At 49.9% G+C, this 13,290-nt stretch overlaps 1 protein-coding gene across 4 annotated transcripts in view; it reads right to left on the bottom strand.

Moving 5' to 3' along the window:
* SGMS1 (sphingomyelin synthase 1) overlaps nt 1-1,164 on the bottom strand; it is an 86,076-nt gene extending 84,912 nt beyond the window's left edge. For all 4 annotated transcript variants that reach the window (XM_088168733.1, XM_088168735.1, XM_014882267.2 and 1 more), the window contains exon 1: nt 1,029-1,164. The gene's annotated coding sequence lies outside the window, so the exon portion shown is untranslated. The remainder of the gene's footprint in view (nt 1-1,028) is intronic.
* Between the last annotated feature and the right edge of the window lie 12,126 nt (nt 1,165-13,290).

The following is a 13,290-nucleotide window of genomic DNA, read 5'->3' as shown; positions in this document are numbered from 1 at the left end:
TGCAGCCAGGCAATCAGCAAGCCATTCCACGAGCAAACAGGGAGCACACCCTCCTCCCAGGGTGCCCATGATGGTGAGGTCTCTCCTTTTCATCCCCGTTTTGACCCCCAGCCCATTCGTCCCCAGGAGGGAGATAAAACCATCATCCCCTTGCCACCCCACAAACCTCAGGCCCAGCGAGGCAGCACAGCCCCGATGGGATGGGATGGGATGGGATGGGATGGGATGGGATGGGATGGGATGGGATGGGATGGGATGGGATGGGATGGGATGGATCGGATCTGCTCCCACTCACAGCAGATGTCTCCAGCTTGCTTTGGAGCAGGGAGCATCCCGCCTTTGCATCCCAGCAAGCAGAGGGACTGGAGCCCCCAGGCTGCGGGCCCGGGCTCACCCCCACACTCCCACCTGAGCTCAGGGGACCTGCTGTCCCCACAGAGCCCCTGGGGCAGGGAGGACCAGACCGGCCACTCCAACACCCTGGGGAGGACGGGACAGACCTGACCTGAGGGGAGCAGAGGCTCTCCTGGCGGAGGGGCTGCAGCCCCTCGAGATGGGGTCCCAGAGCTCCCCCAGTACCACCTGCAACCCCCGAGCTCGGGGTCCCGCAGCTCCCCAGGGCTGCAGCCCCCGGCACTGGGCATGCAGAGCTCCCCCGGGGAGAGCACAGGGCTCCCCTGGGGCTCCCACGGCCGCAGCCCCCGAGCTGGGGGTGCCAGAGCTGGCCAGGCTGAGCAGACCGCACCTTCCCGGGGCCGAGGGGCCCCGATCGGCCCGTGCTGCGGGACCGAAGCTCTGTCAGAGCCCCGAAGCCCCCCCGGAGCCTCCGCTGCTGCGGGGGCCGGAGCTCTCCTCGCATCCCCCGGGGCTGCGGGGGCCGCCGCCGACGTGAGGAGCCGGAACCCCCCGGGGCACGTCCCTGCCGGGGCGGTGGCGGCCGCGTCCCCGCTGTCACCGCCGGAGTCCCGTCCCGCCGCCACCCCCGGGCCTGCGCTGAGCCGGAGGCCGCTGGGTCGCCGCTCACTCACCGTGCGGAGCCGCGGCTCGGTGCGGGCCGAGTGGGTGCGGCCGCCGGGCGGGTCCCCGGGCGGTGCGGCAGCTCCAGCCCGCTCCCCCGTGTCCCGTTTCCAGTACCCCGTTCCCGTGTCCCGTGTCCCGTGCGGCGGCCGCGGGCGGGGCGGGGGCACCGCGCGCCACGTGACCGCCGTGTCATCCCGGCCGCCATCTTGTGCCCGTGCCTCCCTGCTGGGCAGCGCTGAGCCTGAGCATTCCCATTCCAATCTCCGTCCCCGATCCCATTCTCGGAGGGATCCACAGTCCCCCACTGCCCAGCACAGCCTGGGCCGCGCAGGGGCAGTCCGCTGCTCGCTGTGTTTTACAGAATCCCAGAAGCACGAAGGCTGGAAAAGCCCTCCCAGGCCATGGAGTCCAAGCTGTGCCCCATGCCCACCTTGTCCCCAGCCCAGAGCACTGAGTGCCACCTCCAGCCCTTCCTTGGACACCTCCAGGGATGGGCACTCCAAACCTCCCTGGGCAGCCCCTCACAAGGCCTGAGCACCCTTTCCATCGAGAAATTCCTCCTGCTCTCCAACCTGAGCCTCCCCTGGCACAGCTTGAGGCCATTTCCCCTTGTCCTGTCCCTGTTCCCTGGCAGCAGAGCCCGACCCCCCCTGGCTGTCCCCTCCTGTCAGGGAGTTGTGCAGAGCCAGAAGGTTCCCCCTGAGCCTCCTTTTCTCCAGGCTGAGCCCCTTCCCCAGCTCCGTTCCCTTCCCTGGACACGCTCCAGCCTCTCCAGGGCTCTCTGGCCAGGAGGGCCCAGAGCTGGACACAGCCCTCGAGGTGTGGCCTCATGCCACCCTGAACCCTTCTGAGCATAGGTAGTGCCTCCAAAATATTGAATTTCAGTATCAGTGTGGCTTGCTCAGAGCAGCTGAGGTGTAGCAGGGTTCTCCTCCTAAATTCATCCAGCAGCTTTCTACTACCTAAAGGAAACCTACAAGAAAGACAGAGAGGGACTTTTTAGAAGAGCCCGTCAGTGCCTGGATAAGGGGGAATGGCTTCCCACTGTCAGAGGGCAGTGTTAGATGGGATATTGGGGAGAATTCCCTCGTGATCCTGGACTGGGATGAACATGTCCCGTCCCAAGATCCCCAAAACCCGCATGTAGGCTGTTGGAGCAAACTCTGCTTTCTGCCTTTATTTCACTCTGGAGCTCTACTGGTCATTGGGCTTCAGTCCTCTGTCAGCTCTGGAGATGTGAGGAGTCAGTTGTTACTAATAAAATCTCACTTAAAATAAAGTCACAGGACAATTTAGCTTAGGAGCAACCCCTGGGTGTCACCATCTCCAGGTAGAAAGAGGCTCAAATTTTGTTCCATGAGCACTAACACCCATTTCAAACCTTCCGCTTCACAAATTGTGACTTCTAATACAAAACTGGGGTTTTTTTCCATGCCAAAAGGCCAGAATAATTTCCTGGTGCCCACAGAGGGGATCCTGCATGTGCTGAGCCTGGTTTCCTGAAGGGCTGCTCCCCAGCGTGGGAAGCTTTGCAAGGTCTGATTAAAACTTTTCCCATATTTCAGACATTTTAGCAGCCAGGAGATTGTGGAGATAGCAGAGCCATACATCCAGCTCCCCCTCTCCCAGGCATGGGAAGATGACAACACATGGGAGGGACTGGATGTACCGGTGTGTCTCAGTAACAATGTTTTGCTGATCTTGGCACATAAACAAAACAAAATCTGAAAAATCCCCTTGTGATTTATCCCAATCAACAAGTGATTGCAAACATTACCCAAGCAAAGTTAAGAATTAATCTTGAATAAATAGTAACTTATGCACTGGGACAGGTGAAACACCATGGTGTCTGGGGCCTCTGTAAAGAGCTATCAGATCCTGCACTTCCTAAAAACAGAGTTGAGCCATTCTGAGAGAAAATTCTCTGTGTCATACAGCTCAAATTTAGAGCCAGCTTGGAAGTTATTTAAAGGTCTGCTGTGACCTGCAGCTCCTCACAGATTTTCATCAGTGCCGGTAAAGAGTGGACACGTTTTGTTTGACCTCAGGATCCAGGCAACAGCTTTCACCCTTGTGCAAACTGTTTGGTAGTTGGGAGAGGAATTGCAGATGGAAGAGAATGGCTTTGTAGAAGCGTTCTGGAGAAATCCAGGACAGTGGTGCTGGGGACATCAGATGCCAACAGCTTTGATTCACTCAGCCCTGAGGAGGGATTTATTTGTGAGTAGATCTAATACTGGCAGCTCTGCTCTGGTTTTTCCCAGGTTGATCAGGCTGGCTTGCATGAGCCTGGTTGGCATGAGCCTGGAAGGCTTTTGGGGGTGTTGGTGCATCTCCCTTGAGGCAGTGGAGTGTTTGGAGGGCTTGGCACTCCCAGTTACAATTTAACTTTCCATTTGCTTCGCTTGTGCAATGCCATCCTTAAGGGAGTTTCTGCTTTTCAGCAGGGTGCTGTTTCCTTCCTGACTATCATTTTTTGCCATCCCATCTCACTAATGCTCTAATAGGATTAATGTTGTTGACACTTCCCTCGGGGTAGTTGTACAATAAATCCCCCCTTTCCAGGGTTGTTTCCCCAGGATGGGCATTTTCCGGCAGATAATACGAACCTGAAGCCTGTGCAAATTGGTTCCCTGGGAGCCTGACCTCCCCGTTGGGAATGACAAAGGGCCATCCAAGAGGCTTAGGAATAGCTGTTGTGGGCTGCTGCCTGGGCTTAATCCTGCTGAGCCACTTCTGTTCCTGAAAACAGCTTTTTCCTGCCCGGCTACAACCAATCCCCAAGTGTCGGGGAGATTCCAAGAGTGTGCCGGCACCAAGGTCAGTTTGGACAGGGCTTGGAGCAACCTGGGATAGTGGAAGGTGTCCCTGCCCATGGATGAGCTCAGCTGGGGGTTTCTCCTTGATGGAGCTTTGAATAAATTGATTAATCAGAATCAATGTGAATGGATCAACAGTGGAATGCCAATAGGTCACAATCATTATTGATCAATAATCCATAAATTAATGATGTTCCACTCAAAGAGATATTTTTATTTAGAAAGGTATGTTGACTATTAGCACGCTGACACTTTATTAATGAACTAATATTAAACTAACTTCAGTAAAATTTCAGTCACCTTCATCTTACCTTACTCACCATAAGTCCTCCTTTGAGGGCAGCAACGACCCTGTACTCATCATTTATGCCGTCACTTGATGATGTCATTTCCTCACTGATAGTATTTATGACATCATTTCTGTGGGTTGCATCATTTATTTAATGCCTTCATCCATGACACCATTTACACCAAATAGCATCATCAACTCAGTGTCTTTACGATGTGATTTTGATATCATTTTGACCCCAGGTGACATCATTAATTCAGCATCTTTACACCAAACCCTGATGTTTGATGGGGTTGTACTGACAGTGATGGTTTAAAAAGCATTAAAAATAGATACAGCCAGAAAGGTCGTTGCTCCAAATGTGTAGAGTCCCACAGGGCTTTGTCCCTGTCCCCTGATGGTAGCAAAGGCTGTTCAGAACAAGGCAGCAGAGCGAAAAATCAGAATTAAATGCATGGTGAATGGAGTCGAGAAAAGAGCACAGTGAATCCACATGCTGTGGCTTTAAGGAACTGCAGGGCAGGGCTGTTAGCTGCAGTATAAACGGGAAAAGGGGCCCAAATCCTTGTTTCCAAAGGATGCAGGAGATTCCAATTCAGCTACTTTGCTATTCAAGCAGTGATTAATGGTGAGGTGGCGTCATCCTCTCTGATCAGGGATATTATGCAGTGACGGGTTGCAGACAAACAGCATTATAAATGCAAAATTGTTTCAGATCATTAGGAAAGTACGTAAACTCATTTCTTTAATTAATCTGGCTTTAATGGCTGGCTGCTTCTGATTAAAATAGCACGTGTCTGGGGGAAATGCGTCAAAATTGGAAGTAAAAGGAGAAACTCTTCATAGAGGGAGGGCAAAAAACATCTCCCCATTTAAACAGAAGAGAGAAAAATGAAAAAAAGTGTGGAAGAAGGTAAAAGAAGGAAGACAAGACAATTCCAAGGGGAAAGCAAGCCAGCAGTTCTCCAGATGGGACTGGTGGGTTTTCCAGGGGCACAGGCTGTCATTGCCTTGCTGGAACATCCCTCCGGAAGCGGAGTGTCCTGGCTGGGCTGGGCACTGCTCTCCCCAGGGTCCTGGGGACTGGACGTGTCCCTGGGCTTCAGGACTAGAAACAGCCCAGGGCACCACCATTCCATGCCTTCAGCAGATCCATCCAGCATTTTCTTTGTGCCGTGCCATGCATTTCCCACGGGATAATGAAAGGGTGACAGAGGATCCCGAAAACTGGCTGTGGGATAAAAGCTGCAGCTCCCACTGGGCTGGAGATGATGAGCAGCCGTGGGGCTGGGAGCAGGATGGAGCTGATGACTCCAAGCATCCCGCTGCAGATATCCCCACTCCCGGCCCCTTCAAGGAGCGAGGCTTCTGCAGCATCCCGGGAAGTTATTCTCCTCCCTCCTTCCCTTGCTGCTAACGGGGTTTGCTTCTCCTCTTAGGGAAAGAAAAAAGCTGTTTCCAGAAAGTGCTGTATTTCCTGAGAATGGCGGCTCCCAGGCCCATCAGATCCCTCACCCCCTTTCCTCCTCTGTCTCTGGCTCCGGTGCTGCCTCCTCTCCCAAGGAGCGAGCGCCTGCTCCCTACCAGGCTTGTCAAAACCTGCTCCTCCAAAGGAGGAGCCCGGCTGAGGAGGGCACCATGCCACCCTCTCCGTGTCACAGGTGGTACGAGGTGACAAGGGACAGCAGCAGCTCCAGGGGACCATTATCTCTGCGTCCCTGCTGCAGCAGGAGTTTGGATCTGATTTGCTCTGAAATTCCCACCGAAACAATACCTCACATGCTGCAGCCCTTTCTTTTTTCCCACCATGCCAGTGCTGCTCTTTCCAAAAGCATTCCCCCCGCTCTTACATGAACTGTGAATAAATAAACGTGGAAGTGGATGTGGATCATTGCTGTGCTGCATGTCGTGGCGTGCCTGTTTCCTTGGAAAACCTGTGCTTATCCCCAAGAGGGTTTTCCAGACACACCAGCAGGGCTCAGCTGAGCCTGGACAGGAGCTGGCACTGCTGCACCCTCCTCCCTGCAGACAGAGCCTGCGTGCTCGGGCAGGTCCAGCAGCCCAAAAGGCATTAATTATGGAGTCATTAAAACTCAGTTACCTCTCCAGGCAGGAGTTAGGAGGAGAAAGCCTTGCTCTGGGAAATCAGCAGCACCAAGGTGGGATTTCAGCAGTGCCGTGGCTCTGCAATGACTCAGGGAAGCCTGATTAGCTCCAGGCTTTCAAGAGAGATTACCTTGCAGATGCTCCCTATATTCACTTTGCCAGCAGGTTTATTCTGCAAGCAACATGATGAAATTCTGGAAAAACAGGAGGGAATGGCTTTGCCAGTGTTCAGGGCTGAGCTTACAGCACGGCAGAGGCTGGGAAGAGGAAGATTTCTTGAGGTGAGGGGCTAACAGTGAATTTGTAAGAATAAGAATTGTTTCCTTGGCACTGGCTGGGGCTTCCCGTGATTCAGCTATGCCCCTCCGAGCAGAGCCCATCCCAAACGTCCCCAAGATATCTCTGAGCAGAAGGAGAGGCCATTGGATCCTTTGCCTCCTCCTCTCTGGCTGTGGAACCCTGGCTTTTACAGCCTCTCCTTGCTTTCCCTGGCTGCTACCCACCCCTGCCAGGGCATCCCCAGGCTCGCTTTGCTTTGGAGGTGCCTTGGAGCCCCAAACTGGTCCCAGTGCCCAGCCATGGCCTCCCCAGTGCAGAACAGGAGGAAATGCCCCCCCTTAACCTGAAGTCAAGTTGACAAACAGGATGATGCCTCCAGATCATCTTCAAGTCACCTCCTTTGGAGACCCAGGAAAACCTGGCTGTCTCCCTGTGCCAGGCCACTGAGCTCCAGACCATGTCACCTCCATGGTGCCCAGGATGCAGGAGCAAAAGGATACCTGGAGGGTCTGTGAAGCTCTGTGTGGTTTTCTGCTGAGCTCAGAGATGTTGCAGTCACCAGTGGAAGCTCTCCTTCCTGCTCAGTGCCGAGATTCCATCTTGGAGGCTTTTTCATATCACACCCTCTATTTGTTCTTCACCTCACGTGATTTTGGAAGCTGCCATTGCCAAAAAACGGTTTGGGGATTCTATGCTCCTGTTGTGCTGGCACCCGGGGAGGGCACGAATTTCATTCCCAAACTGGATTTTCTCGGTTTTCCCTGTAGGGGCAGCAGTTGCCTTTCAAGCCAGCCTAAAGGAAGAAAAAGATCTGTATTTTAAAAACGAACTCCTGTTCCCAGTGACTGCAGCTCTGATAACAGGACTAACGTCAGAATGAGCCTCTGCTAAGTGAGTTTAGCAGTTATCATGTTCAACTCAGTGCCTAAAGCTGCCTAGCGATTTGTGCCCTGTGTTCCCAAGTCAGTTCCATTCCTCAAATTAGCATAAGGTCTATAAATCAAGCTTCTTTTGATGATGATGATAATAATAACAATAATAATAATAATAAAGATAATATGGTTATCCTGATCGAGTGGAGGCAATAGTCTTGCCCTGGCGTGGTGATTTCCAGAGCTTCCTTCCCAACACTGCTGCTGTTGTGCATCAAGTGAGGGAAATTAAGGATATGGTATTAAGGAAAGGTTCTTCCCTCAGAGGGTGCTAGGGCAGGGAATGCTCACAGCCCCAAGGCTGCCAGAAGCATTTGGACAGCCCTCCAAGGCACAGGGTGACACTATTGGGGTGTCTGTGCATGGTCAGAAGCTGGGTTTGATGATCCCTGTGGGTCTCTTCCAACTCTGGGTATTCTATGATTCTGTCCTTAAAACAGAATAAATCTCTGTCTGGATCCTCTCATCCTTTCAAGGAAGCATCAGGTAAAACAGGTGGATATCCTCTTACCAGCTTGAAAAATATATAAAATCAAATAAACCTCGAGGTCATCTGGTTCTCCATGTGAGGACAAGCATCAACTGTTTTCCCAGCTTCAGGGTTTCTAAAGTTTTCCCTGCAACAGCCTCTGCATACAATAATCTAGTGCTGCTTTTAGAAGAAAGGAAACAAGGGGAGATGATAAGGTTCTCATTTTGATGGCAAATGTTGGTAACTTCAAGATTTAGCACCACAGTCCAAGTGGAGCTAGAGTACAGGACTTGAGAGAGTTTGCAAAGTAGTATAAGCTCATAGAAAACTCAGAATGATACAACCTCCTCACTCCTGCTGAGCCTGGACCCCTTCAGCATGGCCACACAATTTATAAGTGTAAAAAAAAGTCATTTCCACCTCTGCTAAAGAAAGAAAAGGCAGCTCAGAGCAACTTGGTGGCTCAGCATTGCTGGGGCTCAGACCTCCCTCCCTCTCCCGGGCCGCGGGTACCTTTCAGAGGAGAGGATGGCAGAGGGTGTGTGGGAAGAAGGCAGGAGGGTGGAGCGGCTCCCATCCAATCCAGCGGGAGTTTTGTGTGGAGCACAATCCCATTAGCGGTGTTATTCACGGGTCACGGCCCAAGGGCTGAGGGTTGAATGTGTTTGTTCTGCAAATTGGGCTAATATTGTGAGGAGAATAAAAGAGGATGTGTAACGTGTGTTTGGCCTCTGTTTGGAGATCACAGCAGAGAATGTTTCCTTGAAATTGTATTAGCTCAGATCCAATTTTAGGCGAACTTACAGCTAGGAAAGGCTTCCATGTCATTAATAACAACCACCATCTTTTTAATGTTTAATACATCAGAAATCAGAGCAAAAAAAAGTTGTGCTCTGGATTTGGAATGAGACAGCTGGAACAAAATGAAATCTGAAGCCCCTCAAGTCAGCAGCCAAGGCTTGGACTTTGTCCTGGAGGGTGCTGTGACACCCAGGTGACCTGGCAGCCAGCAAAAAGAGAGGCTGCCCTGAGTTTTTTGGATAAAAATGCAGATTGTGGAGACGGCATCGTGAGATGCCAAAAAGCTCAGGTTAACACAGCAGCCTCACCCTAAAACAAGCTGTAAGTGGCTGAAACACCTCTCATTAGATAGGCTGTGCTGGAGTCCAGATTTGGAGCTGGGGATTATCACAGGGCTGTATCAAATGCCACTGCCAGTGTGGTGGCTTTCACTGTCAGACCTCCTGGCCATCTTTGGTCCCCTTTGTTGCTCTCGCTTTTCTGGTGGCATTGCTGTTGTCTGCTGCCTCTGCTCTGGCTGGAAACAATACTTTCTGCAGCAGCAATTTGATTTCCATGCTCAACCATCACTAGGTGTGATTATCACCACTGTAGGACCATCCTTGGTGCAAGGAGGATTTATTAGACATGATTAATAAGCACAAATAATTTAGCTGGTGTCACCCAGTACCCCATGTCCCTCAGAGCTCAGTCTTGTGCACCAAGAGTTGCAAACGTCCTTCAATGACTGTTTAAATACACAGCAGCAGTAACCCAGGGGTGATAATAATAGTTCTGAGCTGAGCACTAAACCAGGGAAAAGCTGGTTCCAGCTGAGTGTGGCATGGTATTTTTGAGGCAGGAAGGGAGAATAATTCCTGCTGGATACGTATATGAATGCAGATGTGATTTAGATGGCACGAACAGGACGTTTAGAAATGGAAATCTCATTATCCTGACAGTAATTCAGTACTATTACAAGGAAGCTCAGGATCTTTAATCAGTAATACTGTATTAGCATGACAGAGTTAATGGTGATAAAGTAAAAGATACTGATTAAAGAACACCTTCCTCCACTGAAGATCTGCCATCTACTGTATACCAACACATCAGTGGGCCAAATCCTCCCTTTGATTTGCTGAACCCTTCTCCCCAAGCCAAGGAGAGCATAGGTAGGTTTGCCTCCTGCCCTGATCTCCTTGGCAGTAGCAAAGTCATATGCACATACAAAAATATATATATATATATAGTGTCTATTACGTTAGAAAGATTCTTCTCCAGCTTCTGTCAAACCCCACTGATGCTGAGGTGACAACAGCTTTATTATCTCCATGCCCTGGGGGCTGTTGTGCAAGTGAAGTTCCCACAGGAATGGGCATGAGGAGTCAGATGTGGAGGCCCATATGGAACACAGAGCTGCTGCAGCAGGACTCTCCTGGTGCCACAGGGCTTCTCGCAGCTTCTCTGGGTGTTTAACAGCCCATGGTTATCTCCAGCTAAAAATAACGTGCTCTAGGGCCTTGGAAGAATTAGCTGGCTTCCCTGAGCAGGGAGAAGAGCTGACTTTCCGTGTCAGTTCATAGCTATTCCCAGGAATGAATTAGCCTTTGTTCTGACCACATGCTCTGGAATGGGCTCCCTGACTCTGCTGCTGCCTCAGCAGCCAGATGCCAACGTGCATCAGGAGTCAGAAAGCCTCCAGGAGGAGATCTCCGACCCTGGCTGGTGGGATCAAGCTTTTGCAAAGTGTGTTTTCCTTGTGCAAAATATCAAAGGCTTAAAATCATAATGGTGAGATAGTTTCAAATGCAACCAGCATTTCTCCTGGTTAAATAAACTCTGAGGAACACCCTAATTCATTATCAGGATGATTTATAATGACTACAGAAGCTGCAAAAGGATATTCAGGATGCCATCAGCAGCTTTGGTAGGACCAGAAAAGGCAAGGCAGGATCTCTAAACACACAGCCCATTAAACACACAAGTGTTTTGTTCTGTGTCTATTTAAATCAGAGTAAAAATACACCAACAGAGGGAACAGATTGGTTTTTAAAATATTCCATGAGATAAAAACCAGCTCTGGCTAAGTCCAACTGAATGAATGTTACCTTACGAGAAGTTTAAGTAAATTTCATAGTGGTCAGGGGGAATGCTGAGGGTGGCACAAGTTGAGCTGCTTTATAAACTTGTTCTGCAAAAATAAGCAACATTGGTTACATAGAATCCCAGAATGGTTTGGGTTGTCTTGGGAGGGACCTTACAGCTCATCTCATTCTACCCCTGCCATGGGCAGGGACACATTCCACTATCCCAGGCTGCTCCAAGCCCTGTCAGCCTGGCCTTGGACACTGCCAGGGATCCAGGGGCAGCCACAGCTTCTCTGGGCACCCTGTGCCAGGGCCTCACCACCCTCCCAGGGAGGGATTTCTTCCTAATAGCTGATCTACACCTACTCCCCCTTGTCCTGGCACTGCACAGTTTGTAGTCAGAGGGTCTGCTTCAGCCGTCAAGTTTTTCTCATGCTGAAATTACAGAGAGGCTAAAGCAGAGGCTTTACGAAAGGAACCTTAGTGGAAAAGTGAATATTTTACAGTTAGTTTGAAGAGCCAAGTGTCACCTCTTTTTTATTTTAATCTTATTCCAACCCCGTGATTTCTTAAAAATAGACTCACTCACCAAGAACGTCACACTCATCTTGGTTCAGCTAATGATATTTATACTTTTATATTGGATGGGATTAATTTTCCTATCCTGTTAATGCAGCATGTGATCATTAAATACCTTTATTGCACACATAGACAGTGTCAGAAAGGAAAGCAACTGGCATTTTAAATTACTGAGTGATAATTGTAGGTGGCTGTTTTCCATAGTGCTTAAGGAATTCCTTTCATTATGATAAATGGGTATAAGACTCCCTTTTTACACAGAATCAGTTCACAAGTGAATTTATTTGACAGTCACGGGTTGTGGGTCTACTGAAAAACATTTTCCACAAAGGTGCCTGTGTTAATGTAGTGAACATGTGTAACAGCACCTTATGGAGGAGAGGCACTGAAACTTCCCAAATGATGGGTTTGGGTACTAACACCTTGTACAGCTAATGCTGCAGCTCACATCCTGCCAAATTTCACCGAGCCTTATTTCACATCCACAGCTCAAGAAGCACAGGGAGTGCTTAAGCAAAAAGAGATCCAGTGACAAGCACAGTAAATTATTATCCTGGCGTTTTAAGTAAAAGGTTTTACAAAATCGATTCACAGCCATGCACCATTAAAGTATCAACTGTAAAAGTGATTTCCAGCACGGGAAATTTGCCAAAAACAAGAGATTTTATCTTGACAGGAGTGAAACAAACAGACATTCAATCAGGGTAGATGTCAGGAAAGCCAAGAGAAATAACAACTCCATTCTACACAGTGCTGTTTCCCCAGACATAAAAACGGTGATTAAAAAAGAGACACTGCTGCTTGTGAAACTCTAAATCTTGAGTTCATGGCTCCTGAATGGACCAGCCCAGTGCCTTCAAAAATACCACCACAGCCCCTGTAAGCTCCCACAGAAAGCAAGAAGAAAACTGCTGGGGCTTGACCATGTTATCAGGCAGCACCTCCCACAGGGAGCTTGTTTCTGTGCACAGAGGTTTGTTTCCTCAGCCACAACAACACAGAAAACTTGCCCAGGTTGCTATTTTTCCTGTCAGACAGGAATTTCAGTAATACCTTCCCCTGTTTTGCTTCAAAGGAAGCTTTCCCATCTCTTCCATTCAGTGTTGCACTGGTCCCTCATTCATGGGCTGTTTCAGGGAGGTTCCTAAACCTTCCTGGTGTTTATCCTGGGGCTGCTGGCTTAGTGGGCATGATGGCGTTCCATCAGAGGTTGGAGATTTTGGAGGCTTTTTCCAACCATAATGATTCTGTGATTGTGTGATTCCATGGAAGGTGGGCTACCCCACATCCAGCCTGAATCCCCCAGCTGCATTCTGGGGGTCAGGGGCCATTGGTCCATCCCTGTCGCTACCAGGAAAGGTTTGGCTTTCACCACCCTGTAACCAAAGACCTGCGAACACCAAGGATCCTGAAGAGAGGTAAAACATCCCATTCACTGTTTAATTTTGAGTTTGAGTGGATTCTCCATGTGCACATAGAGAAAATAAGATGATTTCATAGCTTTCTGCTATCAGCACAGGACTCAAAGTCATTCCCAAAGCAGGACATGGCAGCACCATTTCTCCACCCACCCTGTGTCCAGATCCATTGCACTGGGCAGCCCTTTTCAACCCTGTGTAAAGAAGAGTAAATGACTTTACCTTAATGAATGGTAAACCCGGCCCACAGCTCCCTTTTCCTTTATGCACGCTCACAGTGTACTGACACACGCTGATTCAGAGGGGCAAGCAGACAAAAGTTTTTAATTTGTTACCCCAGTCCTCAATGGGGATGTTAAGGATTTTCCAGACAAAAGACTAAGGCTCAGCTAGCTCCAGCTGAATGCCTCTTTCTGTTCATTTGCCTTTTGTGGTGTAACTGCTAATGGAGCTAAAAGAAAGAGCCTGATGACTGACATGCTGCTTCATTCCCGTTATTGGAATCTGTG

Source organism: Sturnus vulgaris, chromosome 8 (assembly GCF_052056855.1).
Source record: "Sturnus vulgaris isolate bStuVul1 chromosome 8, bStuVul1.hap1, whole genome shotgun sequence".
NCBI lineage: Eukaryota > Metazoa > Chordata > Aves > Passeriformes > Sturnidae > Sturnus > Sturnus vulgaris.
Note: the sequence above shows the minus strand (reverse complement) of the source record. Positions and strands in the feature narration are given on the sequence as shown.